Source organism: Pongo pygmaeus, chromosome 9 (genome assembly GCF_028885625.2).
Source record: "Pongo pygmaeus isolate AG05252 chromosome 9, NHGRI_mPonPyg2-v2.0_pri, whole genome shotgun sequence".
NCBI lineage: Eukaryota > Metazoa > Chordata > Mammalia > Primates > Hominidae > Pongo > Pongo pygmaeus.
The window spans coordinates 28,840,586-28,853,614 of NC_072382.2; the positions used below are offsets into that span (position 1 = coordinate 28,840,586).

Genomic DNA, 13,029 nt, shown 5'->3' on the forward strand with positions numbered 1-13,029 from the left:
TTCTTCTAAATTTTTTTCAAAGTTTTCAACTTCTTTGCCTTTGGTTTGAATATCCTCCCGTAGCTCGGAGTAATTTGATCGTCTGAAGCCTTCTTCTCTCAGCTCGTCAAAGTCATTCTCCATCCAGCTTTGTTCCGTTGCTGGTGAGGAACTGCGTTCCTTTGGAGGAGGAGAGGTACTCTGCTTTTTAGAGTTTCCAGTTTTTCTGCTCTGTTTTTTCCCCATCTTTGTGGTTTTATCTACTTTTGGTCTTTGATGATGGTGATGTACAGATGGGTTTTTGGTGTGGATGTCCTTTCTGTTAGTTTTCCTTCTAACAGACAGGACCCTCAGCTGCAGGTCTGTTGGAGTACCTGGCCGGCCATGTGAGGTGTCAGTCTGCCCCCTGCTGGGGGGTGCCTCCCAGTTAGGCTGCTCGGGGGTCAGGGGTCAGGGACCCACTTGAGGAGGCAGTCAGCCCGTTCTCAGATCTCCAGTTGTATGCTGGGAGAACCACTGCTCTCCTCAAAGCTGTCAGACAGGGACATTTAAGTCTGCAGAGGTTACTGCTGTCTTTTTGTTTGTCTGTGCCCTGCCCCCAGAGGTGGAGCCTACAGAGGCAGGCAGGCCTCCTTGAGCTGTGGTGGGCTCCACCCAGTTCAAGCTTCCAGGCTGCTTTGTTTACCTAAGCGAGCCTGGGCAACGGCGGGCGCCCCTCCCCCAGCCTCGCTGCGGACTTGCTGTTTGATCTCAGACTGCTGGGCTAGCAATCAGCGAGACTCCGTGGGCGTAGGACCCTCTGAGCCAGGTGCGGGCTATACTCTCCTGGGGCACCGTTTCCTAAGCCCCTCGGAAAAGCACAGTATTCGGGTGGGAGTGGCACCCCTGGAAAGGGAACTCCCTGACCCCTTGCGCTTCCCGAGTGAGGCAATGCCTCGCCCCTGCTTCGGCTGGCGCACGGTGCACTCACCCACTGACCTGCGCCCACTGACTGGCACTCCCTAGTGAGATGAACATGGTACCTCAGATGGAAATGCAGAAATCACCCGTCTTCTGCGTCGCTCGCGCTGGGAGCTGTAGACTGGAGCTGTTCCTATTCGGCCATCTTGGCTCCTCCTGAGAACTTCACATTTTAAAAAACGCATTGAACACAAAGGTATTTGCAGGTTTGCAGCTTCTTGACATTATTCGTGTGCTTGTTGCATTGTTAGAAATATGACTTATTGGCAATGTTTAAATATAATAAGTTCAAAATATTTCGTCTCTAGAGGGTATCTATTGGTAATAATTACTAGGACCAGATATAGAATGGCTTCTAAGCTTACCACTCCTCCCACAAAATAAATTATTTGTTAAATAAGCAAACTTTTCTATGAAGAGAATAAGAAAATTTAACACTAAAACATAGGTTTCTGATTTTTTTGTGCTAAGCATCAGAGATATTTTGATCAAAATTAAGAAAAAATAGATTTCTTTCCTTATTAATCTAATTTTTTCCCTTTCCACCAAAATGGTTTGCTGAAGATAGGACTTTTTCCATATTAAGCCAAAAATTGAGCTTGTAGTCTTTTATTTCTTTCAGCCTTTAATAGGTGAACAAAGTAAAATTAAAATTGAGGTCTGCAGTCAAAATTTGCAGAATGACCTATATTACCCTTCATGAACTATTAAAATAAACAGATCAGTAGGCTAAATACAGGTAACCGTCTATCTCTGTTTAATTAAAATGAATGAATTATTTATGTATTTATTAAAATAAATCTCCATTCATCACATACCATATAACAACTCATTCCAGAAAATTATGAACAAAGCTGAATTTCTATAAAGTAATATACTACTTTAAAATGTGTAATGTAGTATACACTAAAGTAATATAGTTTAAATATTATGTATTTTAATACTTAGAGCTTGCAGAGTGAAATAATGTGAGATAGAAGCATATAAATCTTAACATATATATATGACCCAGGAAACATGGTTTATTAAAGACAGAATTAAATTTGGGACAGAAAACCTATATTCCAGCTGTGTGATCTTGAACACAGATACATTCAGGTATATTCTGGGACAAAGCACATTAAATCAGAGATTTTAAAGGTAGAAGCTAAAGGAGGCAAAGACCAGTCTTATGATCTGAAATTTAATATTGATGACCAGGAACTAGAGTAGCCCTTTGTTTGTAGATTTTTTTAATAGAGTGAGGAACAAATAAAAATATATGAAAGTGCCTGATTGCTTTTTCCCCTCCGCATTTTTCCACCTCCCTTCCTTTTTCCTCACCCCTCACATAAGTGTTGGCCTCATTTTGATGGACATCCAGTGCAATCTCTGGTGAAGGTGGTAATTTGACATGTCAGCCTCACCTGCTTTAACAAGCTGGTATCTTCACAGCTGCGATACCATGGAGCCCAGTTATTTTTGTCTTGATAAAAGACAATTGTCAAGCTTTAGCTACAACGAATTTAGGAACTTCTCAGAGCTTGCTATTTCTGAATGTTCAGGTGTTGGGTGTTATTTATTTATTTTCTCTTAATGGAACTCCTTTCTTGCCTTCTGGAAATTTATTCAGCACTCAAAAAAATATTTGCAGCTCTGCCTGAAAATAGCCACATGCAAAATTTTAAACATTCAAACTATTATCCCGACTTTGTTATTATCAAATGTTGATGTCATTATTTATGCTTAGATGGATTTATATTGTCTCTAATTCCTATGCATTTGGTAGATAATCCTAGAGATGAGATCACTATAAGGGCATGTTAAATTAATTAAATTATTTTATCCAAATATTAATAATCAAATATTTATGTGCTTATTTTCTTAGACACTATTTTAATTTGAGTATAGAGCCCTGAAAAAAAAAAAGATTTACATATTCTTACACTGAGGTGACTCAATTATGTCTTTTTCATTCATTCATTCACTCAACATATAATTATTTGTTTCTTACTGTCTGTGAGGTATCAGAAAAGAAGAGATAAAACACACAGTCACTGTATTAGGGCTCTCCAGAACAAAAGAACTAGTAGGATAGATGTATATATGAAAGGAGTTTATTAAGGAAATTGACTCACATGATCACAAGGTGAAGTCCCACGATAGGCCATCTGCAAGCTGAAGAGCAAGGAAGCCAGTAGTGGCTCACTGCAAGTTCAAAACCCTCAAACGTAGAGATGCTGAAAGTGCAGCCTTCAGTCTATGACCAAAGGCCCAAGAGCCCCTGGCAAACCACTGGTGTAAGTCCAAAAGTACAAAGACTCCTGGAATCTTGAGTCTGATGCTGAAGGGCAGGAAGCAACCAGCATGGGAGAAAAATGAAAGCTGAAGACTCACCAAGCCAGCTTATATCATCTTATTCTGACTGCTTTTTGTAGCCATGCTGGAAGCCCATTGGATGGTGCCCACCCACACTGAGTGGTCCTCTCCCAGTCCACTGACTCAAATGTTAATCTCCTCTGGCAACATCCTCACAGACACACCCAGAAACAAAACTTCAATCCAATTAAGTTGACACTTAATATTAACCATTAATTTACCATTAACCATTAACAGTCACTGACTTCAATAACTTTTCAGTTTATTTTAAAAACATATTACAGGAACCAGAAATTAAAATCAAGCACAGTAAATTATCTACTAGAATTAAGCACAAAATGCTAAAGGAAGTTAAAGGAGCATGACCTAGATCCTTGTCCTAGTAGATGTCATTACTGAGACCAGCTATCTGGATGATAGTAATTAGATTTTAAAAAAAGGATTAAAAAACTGAGTTGTGTAATTTAAATGGGTGCTTTGTATGTTATATGAATTATATCTCAATAGCACTGTTTAGAAATAAAGAAAAAGAAATTAGATCTGAAAGAAAGGTAATAGCATTAAGAATGAAGAGGAGAGGGGTGAGAAAGTTGACGGATGGGATATAAAGGACTTTTGGGCCAAGTGGATTACTTGGATGTGGGAGAGTGACAGTAAGGAAGAAGGAAAAGACCAGGAAAATATGCTGCTTATTGTTTATATAGATACTGAGTGATGGTAATTTCAATTATTGAAAAAGAATCTATAGGAATAATATTTATGTTTGGGAGTAACATGATAATATATGATTAGTTCTGTGATTTTCATGCCAAGTTTAAGCTGCTTATGTGATATGTATGGGTCACCAGTAGGTATTTTAATAGAAATATATAACTTAGGAGAGCCATTTAGGCTATAAATGTAGATTGGAGAGCCGCCAATGAGCAGGTAGATGGTAAAATCATAGGGTAAGTAGGCAGGCTTTTCCAGAAAGAATATTTTGATGAAGAAAAGTAAAGAGAATAAATCTCTGGAAACCATCATGACAGAGAGAGGAACTTGCAAACATTATTTTAAAGTTAATGGGCCCAAATTCAAAAGAATTTTGAGTTAAATGACATTACAGATTGTCTAGTATAGTAGTTTCAAATATGGGAGTAGATGGCATAGATCCCTTGATTCTCTTGAAACCATAAGAGAAATCAAGCATATAAAATAGGTAAAATAATAGTGACTCTCTTAAAAGCAGAGCATGCATGCTTTTGGCTATTTATTCTCACCTAAGAGTGGGAGTCACTGAGTTGCTCATTGCAATCTTCTTAAACCACATAGACTATAGTATGAAAATATCTGCTTTAATTACTACTTTTATTTTACTTAGAGAGAAACTATGTCTCAAATAGAGGTCAATCTGAAAAGCAGAATTACATTGAGTATTATACAGTTAGGGACTTAAATAAGTGAGACCTACCCAGCTGGGGGAAAATATAGGGAAGTGAAGATCCCCAAGTGAGAGTTGGAATATCAGAGAAAAGTCAACAACCACCAGCTCTCTTGAAGTTGTCAAGTAGGTGACAAGTCAGAGCTTTCAAGGAATTGAGGGAAATCAAACACAACTAGCTTGCAAAGTGAGACCAGGAAGGAGAGCTGGAGAAGTCTGTAGAAGCTGCTGCAATCAGAAAGGAGAGCTGAACGCACGGAGGGACAGTGAGGACATGCTAAAATTCACTGGCATCTCTGTCTTTCAGGACCACCTAGATAGTAAACTGCTATTCCACTTCCACCTTCTTGATTAATCCCATGCAAATTTCTCTTTTGGACACCTTCCATTCAGTAAAGTGATTCCTAGAAAATACAGCTCTAGCTTAAAGTTGACACAAGATAAAAATGCCTTACAGACACTGACAAAACTTTAAGCCAGTCTCTCACTGAATTACCAAGTAACCCAAATGCTGGTTATTTTAAACACAAAGATTTTTTCTTTTTTAATCCAAAACACCTTTAGCCATTTGACTTCTTTAAAAGCAGATTTGTTTTTAACGTCTGAAGTACCATTCTTGAATCTGAAGTTAATAATTCAAATTTTATTTATTTATTTAGAAAATAACCCTGTCTTACTCTCTTGCCCAGGCTGGAGTGCAGTTGTACAATCTCAGTTCACTGCAGCCTCAATCTCCAGGGCTCAAGTGATCCTTTCACCTCAGCCTCTCCAGTAGCTAGGACTACAGGCATGCACCGCCATGCCTGGCTAATTGTTTGTACTTTTTGTAGAAATGGGTTTTGCCATGTTGCCCAGGCTGGTCTCAAATTCCTGAGCTCAAGTGATGTGCCCACCTCAGCCTCCCAAAGTGCCAGGATTACAGGCATAAGCCACCAAGTCGAGGCTAGAATTTTATTAAATCATATCTTTGTTTTTTTAAATTACCTCTTTGTTCATCATTCTGTTATTATTTTACCTGCTTCTTTTTTATACTTTGTTTTTCATTCTATATTAATTCATTTTGTTCAAGTTATTTTTTTCTTCAATTTTAAGATGAGCTTTCATTAGGTGTTCCTATTTATAACACATGAACTCGACTGTCAGTATGAGGAGCTGGCACAGCTTTCTCTTGCAATTACACGAGGCTACTTCTCTAACAAATGTGACCCTTAGTGGGAATACTAGTTATTACTTTGAGTAAGTCGGGAGAGCTCCTATGAGAGCTTCTAAGGAACTCTCCACAAAAGGAAAAATAAGAGAAGCCTTTGTGTTAGAATAGATGGACAATAGTACCTCAGGCTTTATTCTGATATCCTCTCCTTTTCCAGCACCTTATCTGGGATCCATACCTAAATACATCTCTCCCTCCCGCTTTATAGAGACCAGTTCTAAGGCTTTGCTTAAAAACAAAATCCCTTCCTGTAACCTATTCTGGTCCCTAAGAAATAACTTTGTCCACTTTTATAATTACCATTTATAAAATAAGTTATCTTGGTAATTGTTCTCTGATTTTGTCAAGTTCTTTGCAGGCCACAGTTAACCCACATTTTCCCTATGAAAATCTATGCTCTTATTATACATGTTCTTTACTGGATTTCACATGCTTGCTTCCTTCCACGTAGTCTCAAGATTTGCAGGCCATAGGTGGCATCTGTGACATTTATCCAACACTGTAAGAATTCAACATGCTTCTTTAACAACATTATTTTTAAAAATTATTGTCAAACACCTGAAGTTAGTATACATTGATGTTTGTGTAACCATGTTTAAATTGAAGAGCACTGTTGGACATGATTGCAATATTGCCCTTATCACTGGGCAACTGGGGTCCCTGATCCAAGCCCTACACCATGGGGCAACTAACGCTTCAGGATACTTTACTGGTATTTTTCTAGGGCCCCTCTAGTCCCTGGGGCTAGCCAGACTGGAGCTTGTTAAGACAATTTTCCTGAAGCCAGGACAAGAATTTCATAGGCTTAAGTTGATTTTATATCCATCTGTAAGCTTTCCAACTCTTCACCCCAGCTACCACAAGTGGAATCAACCTAAGACACTAAGGAGCTCCAGGCACCTTGCAGTCTACCACGTTCTAGGGAAGCATCATGGTGAGCAGTTCACTCCCATTGCGTTGCCTGTTTCTTTTGTGAGGCAACTCAAAGTCCAGAGAGAAAAGAAAGAAAAAAAAAAGAAAAGAAAAGAAAGAAAGAAGGAAAGAAAGAAAGAGAGAGAGGGAAGGAGGGAGGGAAGAAGAAAGAAAGAGAACGAAACAGAGAGAGAAAGAGAGAAAGAAAGAAGGAAAGAAAGAAAAGTTCTCTCTCTCTCTCTGTTCCTCAATATATATCTTTTGTAAAACTGAAATCTTATTTGATTGCTTAAGGAAGTAACACTGCTAATAACCAATTTTGAAAAGTGTATTTCGTTATTTTCTGCAACCATGAAATTATGATTTTTATATGTAACTACAGCTATATCATTGAGCAGGCAAAGGCAGAAATTAGCAATTAGACATTCAAATAGAATCTCTTTGAAAGATAGATAGAAAATTTTTTACATAGTATACCAAACTATGAGATGACTTTAATAATGTGCAATCCTAGTTTTTAAAAAAAATGGTAAGAAATTATTTACCTGCGTTTTCAGTAATTTCTGGATCTATGTAAAGTGTCAAGGAAAATATCACCTCTAAATAAGGAAGATTTCCTCATATTTTAATGAAAGATCAACAATTTATTTTTGATGCAATTATAATTTCTTTAAAAGTAATGTTTATATAAAATTACTGTATAATGCAATGAAAATTTTAAAATAGAGAAATTCTTGCTGGGTTTTACACAGTACTAGATCCTCATGTAGATATTGTTGACAAGCCCCTTTTATAGAGTAAATTTGCTGTTTTGCTTGAGCCGAGGACAGCATTTGTAATGTCCATATGTATATAAATTTGGAAGGTACAAATTGACAAGATTCTTGATGACATGTCAAGAAATATTTGCAAATATTTCTGGTATCAGCACAATTCAGATTCAAATAAGAACTTGTCAGACATAAGACCATTTATATGTAAACTAGTAAATAGGATGGAAGGAAACGAAAGAAATGAGATGAGCTTTGTCACCCACTGCTAGATTTCAAAGTGCTAAATCAGTAAATGCCCTGTTCAAAATAATCACGTGTCATATAAGAAACAAATACAGAATATTTTAGCTATCTGTCCAGGCCCAAAGAGGCAAAGCTATCATGCAATTAAACATTTATAAATCATCCTTTAGACTATATTATCCAGAATGTTCTTTGTAATGAGGTCCATACTAGTGAGTTCATTATGTGTGATCCCAGTGCTCATTTGAGGTATAGGAGTATCATTTACTCCAATTTGATTAAATTCACTCCAACCAGTCCTTGGCACTAAAAGAAATCCTTTGGCTTTTCTTCTTTGTTTCTTCATTTAATTAATTGGAATGACACTTGACATTTAACAATAGATATCTTGAGGAAAGAAAAAGAATGTCTACATTTTTCTTTAATGAAAGACATTGAGTAGTTCCACTCAAACATATATAAATAAAATTTTAAATAAATACTTTGTACACATTTATACATAATAAATCTTTTAGTAGACATAATACCTTTATATTATCTTTTAACAAATGCTTTTATTTACTAGATGTTGCCCAAAATTAATTCATCAATTATTTATTAAATATATTCTATGTGTCAAAGCATTGTTATCTGTTTTGGGAGTATAGTAAACAACATAGTTGGAATGCTGATCTATGATCTTAAACTACACAGGAGAAAGAAAGGAAGAATCAATATCATGAAAATGGCCATACCGCACAAAGTAGTTTATAGAATCAATGCTATTCCCATCAAGCTACCATTGACTTTCTTCACAGAATTAGAAAACCATACTTTAAATTTCATATGGAACCAAGAAAGAGCCTGTATAGTCAACACAATCCTAAGTAAAAATAACAAAGCTAGAGGCATCACGCTACCTGACTTCAAACTATACTACAGTGACCAAAACAGGATGGTACTGGTAGCACAACAGATATATAGACCAATGGAACAGAACAGAAGCCTCAGAAATAACACTACACATCTACAACCATCTGCTCTTTGACAAACCTGACAAAAACAAACAATGGGGAAAGGATTCCCTATTTAATAAAAGATGTTGGAAAAACCGACTAGCCATATGCAGAAAATTGAAACTGGAACCTTTCCTTACACCTTATACAAAAAGTAGCTCAAGATGGATTAAAAACTTAAATGTAAGACCTAAAACCATAAAAACCCTAGAAGGAAACCTGGGCAATACCATTCAGGATATAGGCATGAGCAAAGGCTTCATGACTAAAACACCAAAAGCAATTGCAACAAAAGCCAAAATTGACAAATGGGATCTAATTAAACTATAGAGCTTCTACACAGCAAAAGAAACTATCGTCAGAGTGAACAGGCAACCTACAGGATGGGAGAAAATTTTTGCAATCTGTCCATCTGACAAAAGACTCCTATCTAGACTCTACAAGAAACTTAAACCAATTTACAAAAAAACACAACCCCATCAAAAAGTGGATGAAGGATATGAACAGCCAATTCTCAAAAGACAACATATATGTGGCCAACAAACATATGAAAAAAGCTCATAATCACTGGTCATTAGAGAAATGCAAATCAAAACCACAATGAGATACCATCTCATGCCAGTTAGCATGGTGACCATTAAAAAGTCAGGAAACACAGATGCTGGAGAGGATGTAGAGAAATAGGAATGCTTTTACATTGTTGGTAGGAATGTAAATTAGTTGAACCATTGTGGAAAACAATGTGGTGATTACTCAAGGATCTAGAACCAGAAATACCATTTGACCCAACAATGCCATTACTGGGATTTATTTCATTTCATATTCATTACCCAAAGGATTATAAATCATTCTGTTATAAAGACTCATGCGCATGTATATTTACTGCAGCACTACTCACAATAGCAAAGACTTGGAACCAACCCAAATGCCCATCAATGATAGACTGGATAAAGAAAATGTGGCACATACACACCATGGGATACTATGCAGCCGTAAAAAAAGAATGAGTTCATATCCTTTGCAGGGACATGGATGAAGCTGGAAACTGTAATTCTCAGCAAACTAACACAGGAACAGAAAACCAAACAGTGCATGTTCTCACTCATAAGTAGGAGTTGAGCAATGAGCATATGGGCACAGGGAGGCGAGCATTACACACTGGGGCCTGTCGGGGGGTTAGGAGTAAGGGGAGGGATAGCATTAGGAGAAATACCTAATGTAGATGATGGGTTGATGGGTGCAGCAAACCACCATGGCGTATGTATAACTATGCAGCAAACCTGCAAGTTCTGCATATGTGTTGCAGAACTTAAATTATAATAAAAAAAAGTAACGTGAAAATGTCAAAATTTAATGAATTTATTAAATGATTTCAGAAAGTGATATATGATATGAGAGAAATTAAACTGTGATAGGAAACAAAGTGACTGCAAAAAAGCACTTTTTTGCCGGGCACGGTGGCCCACGCCTGTAATCCCAGCACTTTGGGAGGTGGGGGAGGGTGGATCACGAGGTCAGAGATTGAGACCAGCCTGGCTAACATGGTGAAACCCCATCTCTACTACAAAAAAAAAAAAAAAAAAAATCAGCGGGGCGTGGTGGCGGGAGCCTGTAGTCCCAGCTACTTGGGAGGCTGAGGCACGAGAATGGCGTGAACCCAGGAGGCGGAGCTTGCAGTGAGCCCAGATCGCGCCACTGCACTCCAGCCTGGGCAACAGAGCGAGACTCCGTCTCAAACAAACAAACAAAAAAACTAAAAAAAGCACATTTTGAGATTGGATAATCATGTAAGTCTTCTTAGAGAAGTGCTATATAAGATGATAATTTGATGAAAAAGAACAGTCATTTAGGTGAAAATGTTACTGGGAAGTGTGGGCGTTCCTTGGTTTTTGTCTTCTTGAAGGAAATAATTCTGTTAATAGACCAATCAGTAAAGCAAAAAAAAAAAAGAAAATAATACAAGGTTTATTAAGGACATAAGAGTTTCCCAGAGAGGAGTAGGCTGCCACAGCTGGGAAGAGCTCCAAGTATTCTCTGTTGCAGTTTGTATTACATTGGACATTTTTTTTTAAGTTCCCACTTCTGTCTCAAGTGTCTGCCTTTGTTTTTGTCTAGTTTCCTGCTTCTGTCTTAAGCCTCTGCATTCGTTCCCACGTAGTTCCCATCCAGGTTTGTGGGATTCTCCCTACTGTCTGTTGATGCGCATGCCTGGGTCTGGTGATCAATACGAATCCTACCTCTTGGCAGCATTGTTTATTACTGCCACTCCAGAAAGATGGTATAGTGGTCAAATCTGTACTTATTGCACCTGTATATCTCTTAGAAATTTATCATTTGCCCTTTTCTCCTCTTACCAGCATGTAGCTAGCTAAGTTCTGACAGCTTAATCGTAGAATGAGTGATTGATGGGCATCTTAAGGGGCATTTCATGGTGTTACTTCCTGTGCAGGTATTTGCCCCCCTCCTCCACTCATATTTAACATGCATGTGTTGGATGTTCTCTGAGGCATGAGATATTCAAGAGCTTCTTCCCCCAGGAGCTTCCCCTCCTGCTAATGTCTAACTATCTGCCTACTCTAACATTCCCCCCTCAAGAGATTGAGACTTTTAAAATCATCAGGTTTAGGGGATCCTTGGGCTTCTGTAACTGGTTTCTGCTGTTATGGGATGAATAACTCAGGGTCTCATTCTCTTGCTCTCTGTTAGGAATGCAACCCCTTCACTACTTTCTGGAACCTTTGCCTCCTGGCATTTAGAGGCAAGGTGTGTGTGTATAGATGATGGGGTCTCCAGGGGTGATTGGTTCATACATGTATATTATAGAAGCTTGGCCTGAAATTGTTGTATCCCTGAGGAGACAAATTTAACAAGTAAGTTTAAAAAGCTGGGGTTAAAAAAAGAGGGGTAGAAGTATGGAGGTGGCTGGTCCCAGTAAGAGGAGAAACCATGTGAGTTGGGAAAACAGATTTTACAGAGTTCCAGATGGAATGTGCTGAGAGACTTTCTTTTCAAAGTTTATGAAGCTATTTAGCATGGTTGTAGATTTTCGTTATAGTTTCCTTTATTTGCCTACTGTTGTTGACATAAGTATACTAGAATTTATTAATTACAGGGTAGATTCTGCCTTGTTTTGTAAGGAGGTAATCTAAAGTTAGTCTGTTGTCTATGACTTCATTAGCAAGAGAAGTTAGTGAGGTGTTGAGATTAGAGATTGTGTCGCAGGTTGTTTGAGGACAGTAAGAAGTAAGTGAGATTTGGAATGGGTTAGACTTAAGGTGGTCCATAGGGCTCCTTTAGGCTAGTGTTAGGTTTAAAGTAAAACTGTCAACTGGGATGCATTGCAAAGACAAAGATTTGGTAGTGTGGTTATGTCAAATCCAACGGTTGGAAAGGTTATTTCTTGAGGCAATTATTTTGGAGAAATTGACAAGGAAATCATTGCCTCATTGGGCCCATATGGCAAAGGGATAAGTGAGAAAGGAGAGTGGAAAGATGTATTTTTTTGTTATAGCCTAATCCCTTTAGGCTTTATTGAAATAAGAATTATTATAAAATTAGGAAAGACTCAATTAGTTTATGGTGAATAGTTAGTGACAAAGCAAGCTGTTATTGGAATTCTTGGTGGTATATAAGTTAGGGTTAAAATAAGAAGAATAAGGAGTGCTCCCACAAATAAGATTCCCAATATTGGGACTACCCTACTTTGAGGTAAAAGGAGGGGGAGCATTACTTATCTTTTCATTTGAATAGGAACTTTTAGTCCTCCCGTGGCTCACAAGTGTAGTTGCATGTTGGTTTTATTCTTGTTTCCTCAGAATCTTCCCAGGATTCTATTTGGAAATGATGGATCCAACTAGAAATTCCAGAAACTTTAATGGCTGTTGAGGTGGAAGGCAAAGCAGTAAAAGGGCCTTTCCACAAGAGGAATTAGTAGATATCTAGGAGATAAATGTTTTCAGGTTTTAATAAGGACCTGAGTTTTTGGTAAGTACAAGGGTGGGTTGTTAGAAGGGTCTCCAGCCATCAATACTCCCTGTGTATATATTTGGTTAGTTCTAGGTATAAAATTCTCTATCTTGGCTTTGGATACTTAGAACCCCCTTTTGCTAGGAAGTTTAAGGTTTGTATTGCACATTTTGCAAGCTTTGTTGGGGCAGGGAGCAGAGGAGTGGATTATCT

The 13,029-nt window shown here is 37.9% G+C and overlaps 1 long non-coding RNA gene across 1 annotated transcript in view; it reads left to right on the forward strand.

Annotated features, from left to right (window-relative positions):
• The first annotated feature begins 669 nt into the window (after nt 1–669).
• The window catches only part of LOC134740335 (uncharacterized), a 105,842-nt gene continuing 93,482 nt past the window's right edge, over nt 670–13,029 (forward strand). The window contains exon 1 of the long non-coding RNA XR_010127728.1: nt 670–1,135. This is a non-coding gene — a long non-coding RNA (uncharacterized LOC134740335). The remainder of the gene's footprint in view (nt 1,136–13,029) is intronic.